Source organism: Triticum aestivum, chromosome 4B, assembly GCF_018294505.1.
Source record: "Triticum aestivum cultivar Chinese Spring chromosome 4B, IWGSC CS RefSeq v2.1, whole genome shotgun sequence".
Classification (NCBI taxonomy): domain Eukaryota; kingdom Viridiplantae; phylum Streptophyta; class Magnoliopsida; order Poales; family Poaceae; genus Triticum; species Triticum aestivum.
The window spans coordinates 515,421,464-515,442,420 of NC_057804.1; positions in this window are offsets into that span (position 1 = coordinate 515,421,464).

Consider the following 20,957-nt stretch of genomic DNA (forward strand, 5'->3'; position numbering starts at 1 on the left):
CCAAAAGTCATAGCCACTGCCACAAACCCTAAGCAAATCGGTCCTACCGATAGGGATCTCGGTCTCACCGAGATGGGATTGTAATCTCTCTATGTATGTCCATTATCAAAATCGGTCTCACCGAGTTTGAGAAATCGGTACTACCGAGATTACAATGAAACTCTCTGGATAACTTATTACCAAAATCGGTCCCACCGAGTTTGAGTAATCGGTCCCACCGAGTTTGCCTGACCAACTCTCTAGAAAGCTTATTACCAAAATCGGTCTCACCGAGTTTGTGTAATCGGTCTTACCGAGATTACATTATGCCCTAACCCTAACCATATCGGTCTCACCGAGTTGCATTTCGGTCCCACCGAAAACCCTAACGGTCACATTATTTGCTAAATCGGTCTGACCGAGTTTAACGATTCGGTCCCACCGAGTTTGGTAGATTGTGTGTAACGGTTAGATTTTGTGTGGAGGCTATATATAACCCTCCACCTCCTCTTCATTCGTAGAGAGAGCCATCAGACTGAACCTACACTTTTAGCATACATTTTTTGAGAGAGAACTACCTACTCATGTGTTGAGGCCAAGATATTCCATTCCTACCATATGAATCTTGATCTCTAGCCTTCCCCAAGTTGCTTTCCACTCAAATCTTCTTTCCACCAGATCCAAAACCTATGAGAGAGAGTTGAGTGTTGGGGAGACTATCATTTGAAGCACAAGAGCAAGGAGTTCATCATCAACGCACCATTTGTTACTTCTTGGAGAGTGGTGTCTCCTAGATTGGCTAGGTGTCACTTGGGAGCCTCCGACAAGATTGTGGAGTTGAACCAAGGAGTTTGTAAGGGCAAGGAGATCGCCTACTTCATGAAACCGCTAGTGAGGCAAGTCCTTCGTGGGCGACGGCCATGGTGGGATAGACAAGGTTGCTTCTTCGTGGACCCTTCGTGGGTGGAGCCCTCCGTGGACTCGCGCAACCATTACCCTTCGTGGGTTGAAGTCTCCATCAACTTGGATGTACGATAGCACCACCTATCGGAACCACGGCAAAAACATCCGTGTCTCCAATTGCGTTTGAATCCTCCAAACCCTTCCCTTTACTTTCTTGCAAATTGCATGCTTTACTTTCCGCTGCTCATATACTCTTTGCATGCTTGCTTGATATGTATTGTGAATGTTAAACTTGTGCCTAATCTCCACTTAAACTTAAGAAAACTTAAAAACTGCAACTTTGGTACTTAGTGTCTAATCACCCCCCCCCCCTCTAGACACCTCTTCTCAAGGTCCTACACCAGGCGACACTGCGTAGCTCGGGGTTGAAGGCGCGGCAACATGCGATGGCCACCGGAGCCCTCTGATGATGCTGGGCTTGCTCCTGGAGATTCCCGCACACCGCTGCCTGGAGTAGCGCGGGGTCTTGATGTGGCGGTGCAGGGATGCGGTCATGGCTCACCGGTGCCGGGAGCATGTGTGCGCCTTCTTGGGGACGAGGGATTTCTTGGCAGCTCCTCTCTGGTCACGCGGGCGCCGGACGTGGTGGATCTCATCCTGGGGCCGCGTGCCTTAGAGCTAGGGCGCCTTCTTGGGGAGGAGGTGGCGGAGGCACCTCCTGATCTGTGCCTCCTGCGTAGGATGGAGGGCGAGGCAGCGAGAGGGACGGCATAGGAGAGCCCCCTGCGGCGCTGACGAGCTCGGTGATGCGAGCAAGCCAGTCCTCGTAGAGGTCGTCGACGGGACGATAGTGCAGGAGCTCACGTGCCAAGAGCAACGTGGCGTGCGCGACCATGGGGGCGCGACGGGCATGGGATGATGAACCGGCTGGAGTCAGAGACGGGTGGCGGTGCGGCCTTCCCACCACACCAAAGGATGCAGAGACGAGGCCTGCTGCTCATTCACCTCCGGGCCGGTGGCGGCGTTGGCGGAAGGCGACGGGGAACGACGGGGACACCCGCCGATGGGCGCCTTCTGGGCAACGCGGGTGGCGAGAGTCCCCCGACGCTCGGCACGAGCCCGGCGAGCGTCAGCCATGGAGACGACGGAAGATCGAACGCGAATAGCGGAGGAAAGATTCCGGTGCACCCCTACCCGGCGCGCCAAACGTCGGATGTTGGGTTCTGGCAGACCCTTAAGGTTCGAACTCTGGGGTGCGCACGAAGAACTCTCCCCTACCGATCTACGTCCGATCGACTCGTGGGATCTAGGCTAAAAACGATGAATAACACAAGGGACACGAGATTTATACTGGTTCGGGCCACTGTTGTGGTGTAATACCCTACTCCAGTGTGTGGTGTGGTGGATTGCCTCAGGGGCTGATGATGGATAGTACAAAGGGAGAACAGCCTCGCGAGAGGTGTTCTTGAGCTGGTGCGATGAACTGCTTGGGTGAGTTTGATCGCCTCTCTCTCTCTCTCTAGACTTCCCAAAATCTCGATCCTTCTCTACTGTGGTGGCTAGTCCTATTTATAGAGGCCCTAGGCCTCTTCCCAAATATTGAGCGGGAAGGGCGCCAACAACGGCCATTTCAAAGGGGAACATCCAGTACAAGTTATCCTGACTAAAGTTGGTCTTCGGCTGCCAAAAGCATTGGCGATGACGCCGTCTTGGGCTCCACGGTGACCTCCATCCTGCCGCTCCACTGGTCTTGGTCTCGTTGCACTGAAATGGCAACCTTTGCCCGATGCCTCGGTACTCCATGCCTGTGCTTGCCCCCTTTGCACCAAAGAGGAAACAAGGACACTGCGCAGGCCGGCGCCCGCCTGGCGCCCGCCTGGTCTCGATCGTCATGGCTTGCGTCACGAGCACCTCGCGAGGTACCCTGCCTTGATCTCTCCGCCTCCTCGCAAGCCTGCCTGGAGAGGCTGTCCCTGAGGAAGCCTTGGGTCGTCCGTCCCACGAGGCTTGTCCCCTCGCGAGTGTCTTGAGTCTTGTGCAGATGAAGATGGGCCGTACTGGGCCACCACTTGAGCCATGCTGCAAGCCGCAGGCAGGCAAGTCTGGGGACCGTCGCGTGGCGGAGGCTCGCACCGGCCTTGAGCGTGAGTATGAAGAGCGGCTGGAGCAGATCAGGGCTGAAGCCGCATGCAGGACTGCTGCTCTCAGGACCAGGCCGACTGAAGCCACGCAGTGAGCTGAGGCCACCGCTGACGCACTAAGCTCGGCGCAGGCTGAGCTGGCCTCCTCCTGCGCTGAACTGCTTCTCCTTCAACGGCGGGTTGTTGATACCGAGGCTGTTGCGTGGCAGAATGCAGTCCGCTAGCGGTAGACGTTGGAACACATGCATGGCCCCGTGCTCCGGGCACTCAGGGAAAGGGTCAACGCGACCTTGGGCAACATCCGCGAGGCAGCCGCTGAGGAGCCGCATGTGACCAACTACGTCGGCAATCTCCGGTTCTTCACTGACGTGGTGACGTATCTAGAGAACCGCTCTGAGAGGTCTCGCCAGTTGGCGGAGGAACGGAGCTGTGGCCTGCTCGCGCGGGCATTCTCCCGCATCTTCAGCTATCTCCAAAACATCGACCCCCTCTTCGACTTCGACGCCGCCATCGCATCGGTGCCTGAGGCCGTCCGGGGCAACCAAGCGCAGTGGGTGGAGGACAATATAGATACACTCGTCCGGGCCTTCACTTCTGATGATGACGGGGTGATCGTTGCTGCTGACGAAGGCGACGTGGTGAACGGTGGTGAAGACGGTGCCAACAACGGCGATGGAGAGGCTGGCGGCGATGACGACGGTGCCAGTGACCCCTCCGGGGACGCCCTGGGGGATGCGGTGAGCGACATGTCCGACTCATCCCACGCTTCCCCTTGTTGTTTATCCTGCGCAGGAAGAGACTCGGGCGTGGCCCTAAAGGTTGTGAGAGCATTTTGGGAGGGGAAGCCCCTCATGTAAAAAGATTGTTGCATATGTGTTGCCAAGATCGGCGCCGGATGGTTGCCTACATGATGCCATGATTTTTGCGATGAGTAGGTTTTCGTGGTTTCACCTTTGTCTTGGCGAGCCTCGAGTAGGCTCGTAGTGTCCATCCGAGGGCCTTATGAGGGTCCCGTTTGTCCATGCAGCGAGAGCCTGGCTGGAGCGAACGCCGGCCGCGGGATGGCGGGCGCACATGCTGGGCCCTGCCCTACTAGCGAGGGGCTCGCGAGAGGGAGGCAGCTAGTGTGAATTCCAATTTGAAAAGAAATTGGAGCACGAGAAAGCACACCGATAAGACACGACACCCCTCCCCGCATACGCAAACGCAAATTCGACTTTAACTTAGATCCGAAACGAGAAAGCTTGTTCGGATGAAAGGAAGCAAAAAGCAAAGGCCGCGTCCGACACCTAGTCTAGTCTTCGACGTCTTATCACCAGCGCGGAGCTAAGTGCTGCCACTGGGCGTGGGAGGGAGCCCCCGAGGCTGGAGGGTGGCTCTCCGGAGACACCGGCGCATGTACAGCCCCAACTCATTATTACGTGAGAGTGTCACGGGCGTCGAGCTTCACAGGCACTGGGCCTTCTTCACAGGTACTGGCCTTGCTTCATATCGCCAGATGAGGGGCCCGCCTTGCGGCACCCTTGACCACCATCGACGGTGACCGGAAACCAGGACGACGCCAATGGGGAAAAGGGGACGCCAGTGGTTCCCCCGACGACCACGGGTCCTCTGCCGGGGGCAGGCCCTGGGGCACCTCCCCGGCAGAGGGCCTACCTCCGAAGAACGCCTTGCTCCGCATGCCGTGGGGAGGAGCCTGGATCCCGACCCCTCTCCTGCTGCCCCCAGTGCCATCCTCCTGAGGGGAGGGAGGCTGCTACACTGGGGCAACCATCCGCTGCAGCGACCTGAACCTCCTGCGACCCATGGTTAGCATAAGCTTGCTCCTGAGGAATTAGTGGTACTCGATAGTTGCTGCCACCGGCACGGTTGTCAAGGCTTCTGTGAGGCCCTGAAAGAGCTCGGCTTCTGGCGCCTCCTCCTCCCATCCTGGCCCGAGGAACGAGTCGTGGTCTTCTTCCAGTGCGTACCCTCGATCCAACATGTGGGGCACGTAGGCCTCCGGGGTTACCACCCCAAAGGCCTCGCCGTAATGCTCCGTACGCCATGCAGTTCGACTTGAAGCTCCATCTTGGGGACGGTAGGGCGGCGGCCTGCTAGGGCCGTAGGCAGTGATGCGCATGCCCTCGCTTACCAGGGGTGATGCCGGCGCAGCTTGTCGCTCGGCGCTGATGGCCAGGCTGGTGTTGATGAAGCCTTGATGTGTGCCCGGGTGCGCGTGGGCACACATTGTCCTGCTTCGTGATCCGCCCGAGGCCTGCGGCGGAAGCTGGATGCAGAACAGGGGTGCCCCTGAAGCAGCGGCATCCAGGAGCTTGGCGACGCATTCCAGCAGCATATCATGGCCGCTTTCTTGCAGTCGGCACCGCAGCAGCTCTCGCGCCACTGTGAGCGCGGCCTTCATGTTCGCCTTCTCCCGTCGGGTGTGTGGTGCCGTGGCCGCAGCATGGCTTGAGGCCCTCTCCGTCGATCGTACCTGCCGTGGAGTGAGGGCAGGCGATGTCTGACCGCGTTACCCGTGCCCCGCAGCGCTCTTGATCATCACGGCTTGCGTCACGGGCACCTCATGAGGTACCCTCGCCTTGATCTCTCTGCCTCCTCATGAGCCTGCGTGGTGAGGCCGCTCCTGAGGAAGCCTTGTGTCGTCCGCCCCGCGAGGCTTGGCCCCTCGTGAGGGTCTTGAGTCTTGTGTTGATGAAGATGGGCCATACTGGGCCACCACTCAAGCCACGCCGCAGGCCGCAGGCAGGCAAGTCTGAGGACCCCCATTCCCAGGACAACGACATCCATCCACTCGAAGTGATCGGTGCGTCAGAGAAGGCGAATGACACGCCCAAGATGCAACCCTATCCTAAAGGAACTCGAAGGTCCCACCAAGGATAGAAGCGCATCTTGAAGACGCTTTTGCAAGGTGGATATCATTACATCAACATTACATGATAGATAGGGATACATACAAGAGGCATACAATGCCACATGAATACAACAATACATCATACATAAGACCAACCTCCGACTACGGATGAAACACAAACAGAAGCTCAAACGACAGCCACCCTACTAGCCTAGGCTGCCGACCTGGAACCTATCCCCTAATCAAAGAACAAGCAGAAGAAGAACTCCAAAACAAGCAAACATCGCTCTCGCGTCATGATCATCGCATAACCTGTACCTGCAACTGTTGTTGTAGGAATCTGTGAGCCACGAGGACTCGGCAATCCCATTACCATTGGTATCAAGACTAGCAAAGCTTAATGGGAAAGGAAGGGGTAAAGTGGTGAGGTTGCAGCAGCAACTAAGCATATATGGTGGCTAACATGCGCAAATAAGGGCGAGAAGGGAACAAGCGGAATGGTCGCGAAGCTAGAAATGATCAAGAGGTGATCCTGAACTCCTACTTACGTCAAACATAACCCAAAACCGTGTTCACATCCTGGACTCCGCCGAAAAGAGACCATCACGGCTACACACACGGTTGATGCGTTTTAATTCGGATCTGGTGTCAAGTTATCTACAACCGGATATTAAGAAATTCCCATCTGCCACATAACCGTGGGCACGGCTCTCGAAAGTTTTAACCCTGTAGGGGTGTCCCAACTTAGCCCATGATAAGCTCTCGTGATCAAAGAAGGATATTCCTTCTGCCAGGAAGACCCGATCAGTCTCAGAATCTCGGTTTACAAGACATTTTGACAATGGTAAAACAAGACCAGCAAGACCGCCCGATGCGCCGACAATCTCGATAGGAGCTGCACATATCTCGTTCTCAGGGCAACACCGGATGAGACAGGCTACGAGTAAAACCAGACCTCGAGTTGCCCCGAGGGGGCCCCGCAGGCGGCTTGGTTTGGACCAACACTTAGAGAAGCACTGGCCCAGGGGGGCTAAAATAAAGATGACCCTTGGGTTAATTACTCCCAAAGGAAAGGTAGGTGGTGGTGAGGCAAATGGTAAAACCAAGGTTGGGCCTTGCTGGAGGAGTTTTATTCAAAGCGAACTGTCAAGGGGGTCCCATCAATCACCCAACCGCGTTAGGAATGCAAAATTTGGGAACATAACACCAGTATGACAGAAACTAGGGCGGCAAGAGTGGAACAAAACACTAGGCATAAGGGCGAGCCTTCCACCCTTTACCAAATATATAGATGCATTATATAAATAAGAGATATTGTGATATCCCAACATAATCATGTCCACCATGGAGCAATCTTCAACTTCACCTGCAACTAACAATGCTATAAGAGGGGCTGAGCAAAAGCGGTAACATAGCCAAGCAATTGTTTGCTAGGAAGGGTGTCAAAGGTTAGAGGTTCATGGCAATTTGGGAGGCTTGAAGAACAAGGGATAGGTAACGCAGCAAAGCAATAGAACGAAGCAAACTAGCATAGCAATGATAGTAGTGAGATCCAGGGTAGTGGTCATCTTGCCTGAGATCCCACTAGGAAGAAGAATGAGTTCATGAAGAAGATGAAACGACGAAGATGAACCAAGCGTAGACGAACGAATCCTCACGGTCGCAACGGAACGGGAACTATCGAGAAGAAGCACACAGCATGGTAAACACACCACACATAGACAAGACATGATGCACAACCAAGCATGATTCATGACAAAGCTACATGGAGCTACTCATGGCAAGAGATGATGCATACAAAAGCAACACATCAAAGCAAGTTTAAATGAGGCCGGGAACAACATATAACAATTCCGTAAGTCCTCATGCAAATTTGGAAATTGGTACAGAACTGAATAAACCTTATGTTCAAGTTGTTAAACAGCAAGTTGAGATGCATCAAGATGATCTACGTGAGATTCTAGTCAAGTTACATATAAAGTTCATTTAGTTCGGAGCTACGGCCTAGAAGATATGAGCAAAACAAGTTAAATATGGCATTGATGCAAAATGCATACAAACATCAAGCAAACACCTCAAAACAAAGATGCAACATGATAATATGAAACTACATGCAAAATCAAGCAAGTTTCATATAGAGCACACTCAAAACGGAGCAACGGTTCAACACATACACTCTATACAAGTTCAAAGGACAAGCTGTCCAAAACAGCAACTAGGCATATTGCAAGCATCAAAACAATATGCTACAGCATCTCAACGTAATAACAAAAGGCATGGGCATGAAGTACAGGTAAATCATGACAAAACATGAACACTGAGCTATCTCCAGAAACTACTAGAACATGCTCAAAAGGACATGGCAAGATTGCAAATAATAACAGTTTCAGGCATTAGCAGAAATAACATCAGGTTGCAATGATTAGAGCTATCAAACAACATGTTACAGGAACTTAACATGGCAAACAAAGGCATGACATTAACCTACTAATTGCATATAATAAAAGTCCCTTACTGACCATGAGCCAAAAAGGCACAGAAAATATGATGGCACCCATGTAAACATGACAAATGATATGACAGATTCATACATGGCAGGAACAATAAGAAGGCATGTTGGTGAGCTTGAACCACTCACCACAGAGCAATACATCGCATGTAAAGGCAACCAACAGTAGAAGACATGTTTATGAAGCTAAGCATGGCAAGATCAAGTTCATAGGGTGCATGGATCACTAAAAACAATCATGGAAACATTGAACTTAATGTTAACAGGTTGACAGCAACATTAATTAGCAAGTTTGGAGCTAGATTACAACAAGCTAGAGCAGGCTGTAATGCAACTAGGGGCATGAATGGATATAGCATGACATGTATAACAAATCATCCTTATTGAACATCTCGAGATTATGCATAGAATGACTTGTAGAAGCAGGTTTACATAGCATCACAAAATAACAGATCAGCCTAGCAAAAACAGCAACAGCAAGTACCCCACTTAACAAGCTTGATGCACTCAGTACACAACTCACAAAAAATACATGGATGGCACCCCTGTAAAGATGGCATATCATAGTTCAAAACTCATGTAGAGCTCATGCTCATAGGATGCACACATCAAATGCAACAAAAATGACAAATCATCAAGTTATAACAGTTTCAGCAGATTAACATCATATAGCACTCTTGCAACGATGATTCAGGCATCAAGATGGACTCAAATGAACATGATGCAATGGAACGAAATAAAGTACTCGTTGAGGCGAACAATTTGACATATTACACGCACGAAACGGAGCAGTATGCAGCAAGTTATGATGCGATGAACAGGGCAATATTATGCAAAAATATTTCGGGACTTGGGCAAAAATCGGGGTCAACCTTGTCTTCCAGATGCAGAACCGGGGCGCGGAGGACGAGACTCGCCGGAGTTGCGCGCTGCGGCGGCCGGAGATGAGGGAGAGGGCGCCGGAGAGGGTTGGGACGGCCGGAGGGAGTCGGGGCCGGCCGGATCGGCGAGGGAGACGGGGCGCCGGCGGGCGGAGGCGGCAGCGCCGAGCTCCGGTGAGCTCCGTGGCGGCGCCGTCCATGGAGGTCCCAACGGCGGGGAGGTGCCGGCGACGGGAGGCGCGGCAGCGAGGAGGACGGCGGCGCCGGCGCTCGGGCGGCGGCCTAGCCCCGGGAGGCGCGCGGAGGCGCGGGGTCCGGCGACGGAGGATGCCGGCGGCGAGGCGGCAGAGGGCGGCGGCGGCCAGATCTGGCACGGGGCGGCGGAGCAGGCCGGGCTTCGGCGGCGGCGGGGCGCGACCCGGCGGCTCGGGCGCACGGGCCGGGAGGGCCCGATCCGGGCCCCGGCGGGCCGCGGCGGGGGCGTGAGGAGAGAGAAGGCCGGGGCGACACTTGGCGCGCCGTGGTTGGCTGGGAGCGGCGGCCGAGGTGATGTGGCACGCTCTGATTCATCGGGGCGACGTGGCTGCGGGGCGGCGGACGCGTCCGGTGGCGGGCGGACATGTCCGGCGGCGGAGAGGGAGCGGAGCTAGGGTTTGGACTGCGAAAAAATCCGGAGGGAAACACATATTTATAGGTAGAGGGAGCTAGGAGGCTCCAAATGAGGTGCGGTTTTCGCCCACACGATCGTGATCGAACGACCGAGAGCATGGAGGGGGTTTGGATGGGTTATGGGCCACTTTGGAAGGGGTGTTGGGCTGCACACAAACAAGGCCTTTTGCGGTTACCCAGTTAACCGTTGGGGTATCAAACGGACTCCAAATGGCACGAAACTTGACAGGCGGTCTACTGGTGCTATACCAAGGCCGCCTGGCAAACCTCGGGCCATTCCGAGAAAGTTTAACACCCGCACACGAAAAGAGGCAAAAAAGGGGGCGCCGGGGGACATAGGAGTGCCGGATTGCAAAACGGGAAACGGGGAAAATGCTCGGATGCATGAGACGAACACGTATGCAATGCAATGCACATGATGACATGATAAAATGCAACACGCAAGCAAAAGACATGGCAATGACGGCGAATAACTGGCAGACACGTGGCGCATCGGATCCAGGGCTTTACTGCGATAGAGTGGCAATGCCTTTTCTCCTAGTCTGGAGATAAAGCGTGTCGGATATTGGGTTCCGGCAAAACCCATATGATTCGAACACTGGGGTGCACATGAAGAACTCTCCCTACCAAAACACGCCCTCAGCCTTGTCGCGGTTACTAAGCTAGTTCGATGAACAACACATGGGACACAAGATTTATACAGGTTCGGGCCACCATTGTGGTGTAATACCCTACTCCTGTGTGTGGGGGTGGATTGCCTCTTGGGCTGATGATGAACAGTACAAGGGAAGAACAGCCTCGCGAGGAGAGGTGTTCTTGTGCTTGGTGGTGTGCTTGAGGAGGAATCTCTCGGTCTCCGTTGCCTCTAGTGAGATGCCTTCTACTGTGGTGGCTAGCCCTTTTTATAGAGGCCCTGGTCCTCTTCCCAAATATTGAGTGGGAAGGGATCCAACAACGACCATTTTGAAAGGGGATAGCTAGTACAAGCTATCCTAACTAAAGGTGGTCTTTTCCTACCAAAGGCACTGGTGGTGAAGCCATCTTGGGCTCCACGGTGACCTCCGTCTTGCCGTCCAGCTTGTCTTGGTCTCGTTGCACCGATAAGGAAACCTTTGCCTGATGCCTTGGTACTCCGTGCCTGCGCTTGCCCCCTTTGCACCAAAGAGGAAACGAGGACATTACGCGGGCTGGCGCCCGCCTGCTCTTGATCGTCATGGCTTGCATCATGGGCACCTCGCGAGGTACCCCTTGCCTTGATCTCTCTGCCTCCTCGCGAGCCTGCCTGGCGAGGCAGCCCCTAAGGAGGCCTTGTGTCGTCCACCCCGCGAGGCTTGGCCCCTCGCGAGGGTCTTGAGTGCTTGGTTGATGAAGACAGGCCATACTGGGCCACTGGTTGAGCCACGCTATAGGACGCAGGCAGGCAAGTCTGGGGACCCCCGTTCCCAGAACGCCGACAGTAGCTCCCGGGCCTAAGGCGCGCTCGGACTTGGCTTAGCAACGAAGCCAAAGGGCAAGTGCGGAGCACCGCGGGCCCCCACAGCCTGCGGCCTTGGTTGCCGCATGGAGATTGATTGGACGTGGGCGTCTCTGCTTCCCCACGCTGCCTTGGCAACTGCCTCACTTGACGAGTCCCTGCTGCATGCAAAACGAGTCATCATTACCTGCGATCGTGGAGGTCGACGGTTGGCCTCCCTTGGGCTATAAATGAGGAGGGACGGGAGCCCCCATTACCCATCTCTTCTTGCTCCGCCTGCTTCTTCTCCCTTGTTCCACCTCCATCCTCAACGGCAATGGCACCGATCCGCAGATTCTCAGCCAAGGAGAAGGGGAAGGCTCCCCGGGAGGGACCTGATCCGCTCCCGCCGAAGAAACGGCAGGTCCCATGCCGCCACGACGAGGTTGCGAGGCTGGAGATGATGAGGCCTTGGTGCGAGCGGCCACCTCCTGGGTTCCCACTACCCCTGTACGCCCAGGCCAAGGGCCCTGGGGAAAGGGACGGCGAGCGACGCCGCCCACGGCGCAGACGGGGTCGACGAACCACGGTGACACGCGCCGTCGTTCCTGGAGTCCACGACGTGGACTCCTCTCGCGAGCTCGTGCTACATGCGGTGATGCCTCCAAGCACTTGGATTCGCTTCCCTTCGTTCTTCGCCACCGAGATGCTGCCGAGGGGGGCCCTTAAGCTTTGGCTGCAGCATGCCGACTTCGGCACTCCAGCGGCCGAAGCGGAGGTTGAAGTCGTCACTTCGGGCAAGGTCTTCATGACCCAAGGCTGGGGCGAGGTCTCCCGGGTCTGCCGAATGGGGGGCACCCTCATGATTCATTTTGAATACGATGGCACCTCCTTAATGTTCTTCAAGTTCTTCGATGCAGAAGGCCGCCGCCTGGAGTGCTGCCCTAGAGGAGGCAGTAGGGACATCGACGAGGCAGGGGCCAGGCCTGCCGTTCGCTCCCCAAACGGCTCCTCCAGCAGTACCAGTGATGCTTGGGAGTCCAGCGACTCTCCCGATCTCATCGTGACTCCGGAGATGAGCGACGACGGCTACGTGCCCCCGAGCTCGCGTCGTGCTCGGGGCAAGGCGGCTGCACCAGGCTGTCACCGTAGCTGATCTGGATGGGGTTGGCGCTGGCCTCTGTTGGCCCTCTGTTGATGATGGTGTCGGCCATGGAGGCGCGGGTAGTTAGAGCTCCTTAGGAACCTTGTCTTTTGTTCCCTGCGAGGAATCCAGAAAACACCCCGTGGGAGCATGTAAAGGTCTGCGTTGTCTTTTGTTAATGTTATCCTTATTATGAAATCATGGGGATGCTTGTCCTGTCCCGGCTCGGTTCCCCCTTTCTAACCTCATGACGACCTGGTGCTCTACGCTGACAGGTCCCGGTCCCTAGGTAGGCTTCAGCCATCGCTGGTATGCCAGGTCGTGATGCCGTGGTCAAGGCCAGGAGGTGAGCGGCCCGAGGTCCAGTAAGAGCCCCTGAGGCGTGATGCTCACGATGTTCCCTTTAGCGCGCAAGCAACCGCCGAGAGGTGAGAAAGGAAGGCAACGTTGCCATCACAGAGTTGCAGCAAGTGAAGATCTCGCGTCGCAATGATTAGCTGTTCCAGGCGTAAAACTTATCTTGAAAATATGGATTCGTTCCCTCGCGTTGCGCCGGACTTGTACGTCAGCAGTTATGGCACAGCTAGGTTTGGCCTTCGCTTCGCGTTCTCCCCCACACTCTCCTTTATGCTCTGTGTCCTCAGGTCCCGGCCCTCGAGCAAGCTCAGCCGCCACTGGTATGCCAGGTCACGATGCCATGGACAAGGCCAGGGGGTGAGGGCTGGAGAACCAGTAAGAGCTCCTGAGTCGCGTTGCTCAGGAGCCCCCCTTTTAACGCGCAAGCGGATCACGTGGGAAGGAGAGAGAGAGCCTGTGGTGCCACCTGCTGTAGACCTCAGGAGGCTCCTGTAAACCAACATGAGAAAAGCACGGGTTGCCATTACGATTGCCAGCTGGCCATTGGTTGCTCCGAGAGAGTGGTGAGGGCATTAAGGGCCTGGTGAGGTGACGCGTGCGGGGCTGCCGCGGGCCAGAGCTCGACCACTCAGATTTGTCAACATTGCAGGGACGGACCCATGCGCAAGCGTCGTACCAGCGCGAGCGGCTCCAGTGGTAGATGTCGATCGAGCAGGCGATAATCACAGGCCGGTTAAGCATGAAAAGAAAATCAGCTTAGGCGAATGCAGAAGGGATACATGCCACTGGGTCAGGCCAAAGCGGCTTGGGGATGATGCAGCCCGAGGGGCGCCCCTATCTAGGTAAACTAAAGACATAAGCAAAAGGGATACATGCCGCAGGGACGGACCCATGCGGCCTGGGAATGATGCAGCCCTGAGGGCGCTCCCGGCTGAAATGAACTCAGAAGATGTCACCTGGTTCCATTGTAGAGGGGGTATTGGGGTAGCTGAAGACGCGCGGTGAAGAGTCTGACCCTCACGAGCCACCGGAGCCCTGAGCCTCGGGAGGCTCCGGGGGTCCAGGAGGTTCCTCGAGGACCATCTCCATCTCCGCTAGGACTGCGTGGTGCCTGGCCTCCTGAGCTGCAAGAATGCTCCGCAGATGGCGCTGGTGGGTGGCAGCCGCGTTTGGCAGGCTGAAAGGCATGTGAACGTAGCTGTGTGGCGGACCCTCGCAGCATCCCACATGCGAAGGACAGAGGCGCTCCTGAGATGCAGATCGGTTGAGCCTTCGGACATCGATGCAGACGCGTAGCCCACCATCCTCGCTTGGATGGGGAGCCACGCCAGGCAATTGGTGACCGCAGCGTATGACTCTTGCTTCCTGAAGCTCCTGAGTGGTCTTGGTGATGAACACCTGAGGGTTGGGCTTTCCACGGCCTGTGCCTTCCCGAGGGTAACGTGCTGCGAAGCACGCCTCCAAATGGTGCCCGAGCGCCTCCCTCGTTATTTTGGCAAAGTCCGAGGCCCTCCAGAAGAGAGCCCCCGAGCCCTGCCCGAGGAGGGCACCGGGCACGCCTTCCTACGCGATGGAAGGAGGCGCCCCTTGCACGGGCGCGGATCCTGATGCGGCACCTCCTGAGATGCCAACCTCCTGAGGCCTTGAGCTGAGCGATGTCTTCTTCTTCTTGGGGACCGCCTCAGGAGGGCTCTCGCCCTTGCTGTCCGGGTCCTCAATTGATGCAGCTTGGAAGGCGCGCTCGAGGGAGCACACCGCATCTTTATCCTCGCAAGGGACCGTGATGACTCTGCCGCTTCCTGGCATCTTGAGGACATTGTAGCCGTGGTGGGTCACCGCCATGAACTTTGCGAGGGCTGGATACCCGAGGATGGCATTGTACGGCAGGTGGATGTGGGTGATGTCAAAGTCGATGAGCTTAGTGTGGTAGTTGTTGCGCTGTCCGAAAGTGACAGGGAGGCAGACCTGCCTTATCGGGGTGGTGGAGTCGTCAGTAACTCCTAAGAAAGTCTTGGTAGGCTGAAGTTGATCGTATAAGGTTGCTGAATGTCTCCACGGATAGGACATTAAGCCCTGCGCCGCCATCGATGAGGGTCCTGGTGACTTGCATGTTGCTGATGACAGTGTAACAAAGCATCAGGAGGACGCCACCTGTAGCCGCACACTTGAGTTGATCTGCTGAACTGAAGGTAATGGTGCACTTGGACCACCTGAGCGGGCGCGTGGCCTCAAGCCTGTGGAGGACTACATTCACCTCGCGAGCAAACTGCTTGAAGATGAGCTGAGAGGCTGGGGCCTGAGCCCCGCCCAAGATGCAAGCGATAGCACGTGGCTCCTGGAAGCCCCCATCCCCCTCGTCCTGGTGGTGGTCGTCATTCCTTCTTGGTGGTGGCAGCAGAGGAGAAAGGCCTGCGTTGCCCTGCGGGCGGTCCTCGCGAGGCTGATCCCTCCAGGCTCCCTCGCGAGGCTGGTCCTGCCAGCGATCCTCGTGAGGTCGGTCACGCCACTCCTGGCGAGGGCCACGGTCGTCCCATCGTCCTCTGCCTCGTCCTCCTCCTTGACCGTAGCCCCGGTCGTTGCGCTCAGGGCGTTGACTGAAGCCTCCTTCTCGAACGGCCCTGCGCTCTTGGCATTCGTTGGTGTTGTGGGTGTGGAGGTTGTGGTAGGCACAGAATGGTTGGCTGCCCTTGGTCGACTCCTGCTGGTCCCTGACGCGCTTCGTGTCTGGCTCTGCTACGAGCACAGCTGCTCCTTTGCGCTTGACATCCTTGGCATTGGCCTTCTTCTCTTCTGGATACACAGCTGGGAGCTCGAGGAGGGAGAGGCGTCCCTCCTTAGCTCTTGCGCACTTGGTTGCCAGGTTGAACAGCTCCAGGGATGTGCACAACTCCTCGTGGATGGCGATCTCCTCCTTCATCTTGACGCCACGGACGCCATCAGAGAACACTGAGATGATGGCCTCGTCCGTCACCTTGGGGATCTTGAGGTAGCCGCTGTTGAAGTGCTGGATGTATTTCTGTAGGGTCTCTACATGCTGCTGCTTCATGCGGCACCAGTCACCCGCGACCGGAGGGCGGTCGCGAGTGCCCTGGAAGTTGGCGATGAAACAGCTACACATCTCGTCCCAGGAAGAGATCAAGCCGGGAGGCAGGTTCAGGAGCCAGGAGCGGGCACCATCCTTGAGCGCCATGGGAAACCAGTTCGCCATGACCTTCTCGTCTCTGTTGGCCGCCCCGATGCCCAGCTCGTAGAGGTGCAGGAACTCCACGGGGTCAGCAGTACCGTCATAGAGCAAGGAGGCAGATCTGGCTTGAACTTGCCCGGCCAGGCGATGCTACGCAGCTCGATGGTGCAGGCACGGCAACCTGCTGTGGCGACCAGAGCCCTTTGCTGACACGGGGCTTGCTCCTGGTGGTACCCACACACCGCCGCCAGGGGCAGTACGGGGATTTGGCGCACTGGACGCGGTCTTGTCGTGTTGGTGCAGGAAGCACGGGAGCGCCTTCTTGAGGCCGAGGGATTTCTTGGCAACTTATTTCTTGTCGCGCGGGTGCTGGATGCGGTGGGTCACATCCAGGGGCCGTGTGCCTTGGAGCCAGGGCGCCTTCTTGGTGGAGAGGTGGCGGAGGCGCTCCCTGAGCCACGTCACCCACGCATGATGGAGGGTGAGGCAGCGAGAGGGACGGCGCGGGAGAGCCCCCTGCGGCGCTGACGAGCTCGGTGATGTGACCGATCCATTCTTCGTAGAGGTCGTCGACGGGGCGGTAGTGCAGGAGCTCACGTGCCAGGAGCAACGCAGCCTCTGCGTTCATAGGGGCGCGACAAGCGTGAGACGGTGAACCAGGTGGGGTCAGCGACGGAGTGGCGGTGCGGCCTTCCCGCCGCACCGAGGGCTGCAGCGAAGATGCTTGCTGTTTGTTCCCCGCCGGGCCGATGGCGGTGTTGGCGGCAGCCGACGGAGAACAATAAGGAGGCCCGCCAACATGATCCGTCTGGGCAACGCGGGCGGTGAGAGTAGCCCAGCGCTCGGCGCAAGCTCGGCGAGCGTCTGCCATGGATGCGACGAAGCGATGGGATGCAGATCAGCAGAAAGAAGATTTCGGTGCGCCCCTACCTGGCGCGCCAAATGTCGGATATCGGGTTCCGACAAAACCCTTAAGGTTCGAACACTGGGGTGCGCACGAAGATCACTCCCGACCGAAACATGCCCTCAGCCTCGCCGCGATTGCTAAGCTAGATCGATGAACAACACAAGGGACACAAGATTTATACAGGTTCGGGCCACCGTTGTGGTGTAATACCCTACTCCTGTGTGTGGTGGTGGATTGCCTCTTGGGGTGATGATGAACAGTACAAGGGAAGAACAGCCTCGCGAGGAGAGGTGTTCTTGTGCTTGGTGGTGTGCTTGAGGAGGAATCTCTCGGTCTCCGTTGCCTCTAGATGAGATGCCTTCTACTATGGTGGATAGCCCTATTTATAGATGCCCTGGTCCTCTTCCCAAATATTGAGCGAGAAGGGATCCAACAACGACCATTTCGAAAGGGGACAGCTAGTACAAGCTATCCTGACTAAAGGTGGTCTTCGCCTGCCAAAGGCACTGGTGGTGACGCCGTGTTGGGCTCCATGGTGACCACCGTCCTACCGTCATGTTGGTCTTGATATCGTTGCACCGATAAGGAAACCTTTGCCTGATGCCTCGGTACTCTGCGCCTGCGCTTGCCCCCTTTGCGCCAAAGAGAAACGAGGACACTGCGTGGGCTGGCGCCCGCCTGGTCTTGATCGTCATGGCTAGCGTCATGGGCACCTCACGAGGTACCCCTTGCCTTGATCTCTCCGCCTCCTCACGAGCTTGCCTGGCGAGGCCGCCCCTGAGGAGGCCTTGTGTTGTCCTCCCCGCGAGGCTTGGCCCCTCGCGTGGGTCTTGAGTGCTTGGTTGATGAAGACGGGTCATACTGGGCCACTGGTTGAGCCACGCTACAGGCCGCAGGCAGGCAATCCTGGGGACCCCCGTTCCCAGAACGCCGACAAAGCGGCTTAAAGCTGCCACACATCCGGATAGTTTTTGGACTTGTTTAAGGTCTCTTGGCATGGCCAACTGTGACAAAGCTCGAATTTTTGCCAGGTTCGCCTCAATTCCCCTATTGCAAACAATGAGGCCCAACAGTTTTCCAGCGGGAACGCTGAAAACACACTTTTCTAGATTGAGCTTAATGTCATATGTACGGAGGTTGTCAAATGTAAGACGCAGATCATCTATTTATGACTCGACGTGTCTAGTTTTGATGACTACGTCATCCACATATGCTTCAACTGTCTTGCCGATTTGTTTCTCCAGGCATGTTTGAATCATGCGTTGGTAGGTGGCGCCGGTGTTTTTGAGCCCAAAGGGCATAGTGTTGAAGCAAAAAGGCCCATATGGGGTAATAAATGTTGTTGCGGCTTGATCGGATTCCTTCATCTTGATTTGATGGTATCCGGAGTATGCATCGAGGAAACATAGTGAGTCGTGTCCTATGGTATCATCGATAATCTGATCGATGCGGGGGAGGGGGAAGGGATCCTTAGGGCAGGCCTTGTTGAGGTCTTTGAAATCGACACATAGGCGCAAGGATTTATCCTTCTTTGGTACCATTACCAGGTTTGCTAGCCAGTCCGGGTGTTTTATTTCTCCGGCCTTGAGTAACTTGGCTAGCTCCTCCCCCATAGCTTGTGGTTTGGGTTTGGAAAAGTGCCGCAATGTTTGTTTGACCGGCTTATATCCCTTCAGTATGTTTAGGCTGTGTTTGGCTAGCCTGCGTGGGATCCCTGACATGTTAGAAGGGTGCCAGGTCAATATGTCCCAGTTTTCACGTAGGAACGCTCGTAGTGCGGCGTCGACCGTGGGGTCCAGCTGTGCCCCGATGGATGCTATCTTCTTGGAGTCTGTTGGGTGGACCTGGAATTTGACTATTTCGTCTGCTGGTTTGAAGGAGGTGGATTTGGGTCGCTTATCCAGGATCATGTCGTCCCTATCCACCGTGGAGTGCAACGCGGTTAATTCTTCAGTCGCGAGGGCTTCAGACAACGCCTCAAGGGCCACGGCTGTAGTTTTGTTTTCGGTGCAGAGTGCTATGTCCGGATCACTGGCAAGAGTGATAATACCATTGGGCCCGGGCATCTTGAGCTTCATGTACCTGTAAAGGGTATAGCTTCGAAGCTTGCAAATGCACCTCGCCCTAATAGGGCGTGATATGCACTTTTGAAAGGGGCCACTTGAAAGGTTATCTCTTCGGACCGATAATTCTCTGGCGTGCCGAATACCACATTGAGTGTGATTTTTCCCGCACATCGCTCTCCCCGACTGGGAATGATGCGTCGGAAGGCCGTGCTACTTTGCTCAATGCGGCTCCTGTCTCTTTCCATTTTGCTGAGAGTCTACTCGTAAATGAGGTTTTGTCTGCTGCCGCCGTCCATAAGCACTTTGGTCAGCCGAAAGCCATCCATGATTGGACTGAGGACCAATGTGGCTAGTGCCTGGACTGTCCTGAACTTTGGTTCGTCGCTGGCATTGAAAGTTATGGCCATGTCGTTCCAGGGGTTTATTGCTGAAGCTTGGCAGACTTCGGCGAGGCCGCGGAGTGCCCTTTGGCGCCTATTGTTTGAGGAGAAAGTCTCGAAGACTGTCAATGCTCTGAAGTCGTCCTCTTCTGTGGGATGTTGCTCTGGGGTATTTTTGGTGAGGAGATCTTCGCCGCTCTTGACCACTTGTCGGAGTATCCAACATGCTCTAAGGTTGTGGGTTGGTGTGGTATCTGGCGTTGTATGTATTTTGCATGGCCTATCGAGCCATCCCTCCAGAACGGTTCCGCGCCCCATAATGGGCTTTGATTTCTTTACTATTTGCTCGGGCGACTGACGAGGGTGCGTCCTTTTTCTCTGGACGAGGGGTTGAGTGGGAACCGGTGACTCCTAAGAAGCTGCCTGAGTTTTTCAGGCGTTTTCCATTGTGCAGTACTTCTGTACTATGGTTGCCAGGTCAGCGAAGTGTTATTGTTGCTCGAGGATTCCCTCGTCCGTGCAATTGTTGCAGAATAATGAGATCGCATCTTCGTCGCGGTAGTCTTTAATCTTGTCTTTGACAAGGAGGAATCTGGCCCAGAAGTGATGGACTGTTTCTTGAGACTGTCGTCGTATGTTCATAAGATCACGTCTATCTAGGTGGGTGGGTGGATTTAAGTCCGAACCCTGACCCAATTTGGGATCCGAAGTTTGAGAAACTTCCGAGCTTAACGGTTCGGACTCTAGGATATCGACCAATTTTTCAGGTCCACTGTCCGACTCTAGGTTCGGAATACGGGGCACGTCTTTTTGTGGATGGGTATCCGATTCTTTGAGCTCGGAAATCCGAACACACTTCGTCCTCAATATAGAGGAAGAGTTGTTGTATTGCTCCTCCACTACCGCTATTTGATGGGTGATCGGCGGAGATTCAAATTCTCTCTGATCGGGTTTAAGCCCAATCCGATCGTAGTCTGTGGCGACCCCCAAGGCGGTGACATGATCCAGGAGATCGTTTAAAGACGATAACTCCGTCGGATCCATCCATTTGGAGTATTCAGAGTTGACGCGGAGGCGATTTTCGATGACCCGAGAAGTCATCGTCGGCCCAACGGCCGAACGGGCAGTCATGGTGAAGCCGCCCGGCCGGAGGGTTTGGCCGGAGGCCAGGGCTCCTCCGGAGGTGATATTGTCCTTGATCACAAGGCGAACCATCAATCCTGTCTTCGATGTCACGGCGGAACTCTCAATGAAAGCACCAATGTCGGTGTCAAAACCGGCTGATCTCGGGTATGGGGTCCCGAACTGTGCATCTAAGGCTAATTGTAACAGGAGGCGGGGGACACGATGTTTACCCAGGTTCGGGCCCTCTCTATGGAGGTAATACCCTACTTCCTGCTTGATTTATCTTGATGAATATGAGTATTACAAGAGTGGATCTAGCACGAGATCGTAATGGCTAAAACCTAGAAATCTAGCCTATGTGATTATGATTGCCTCTACGGACTAAACCCTCTAGTGAATATAGAC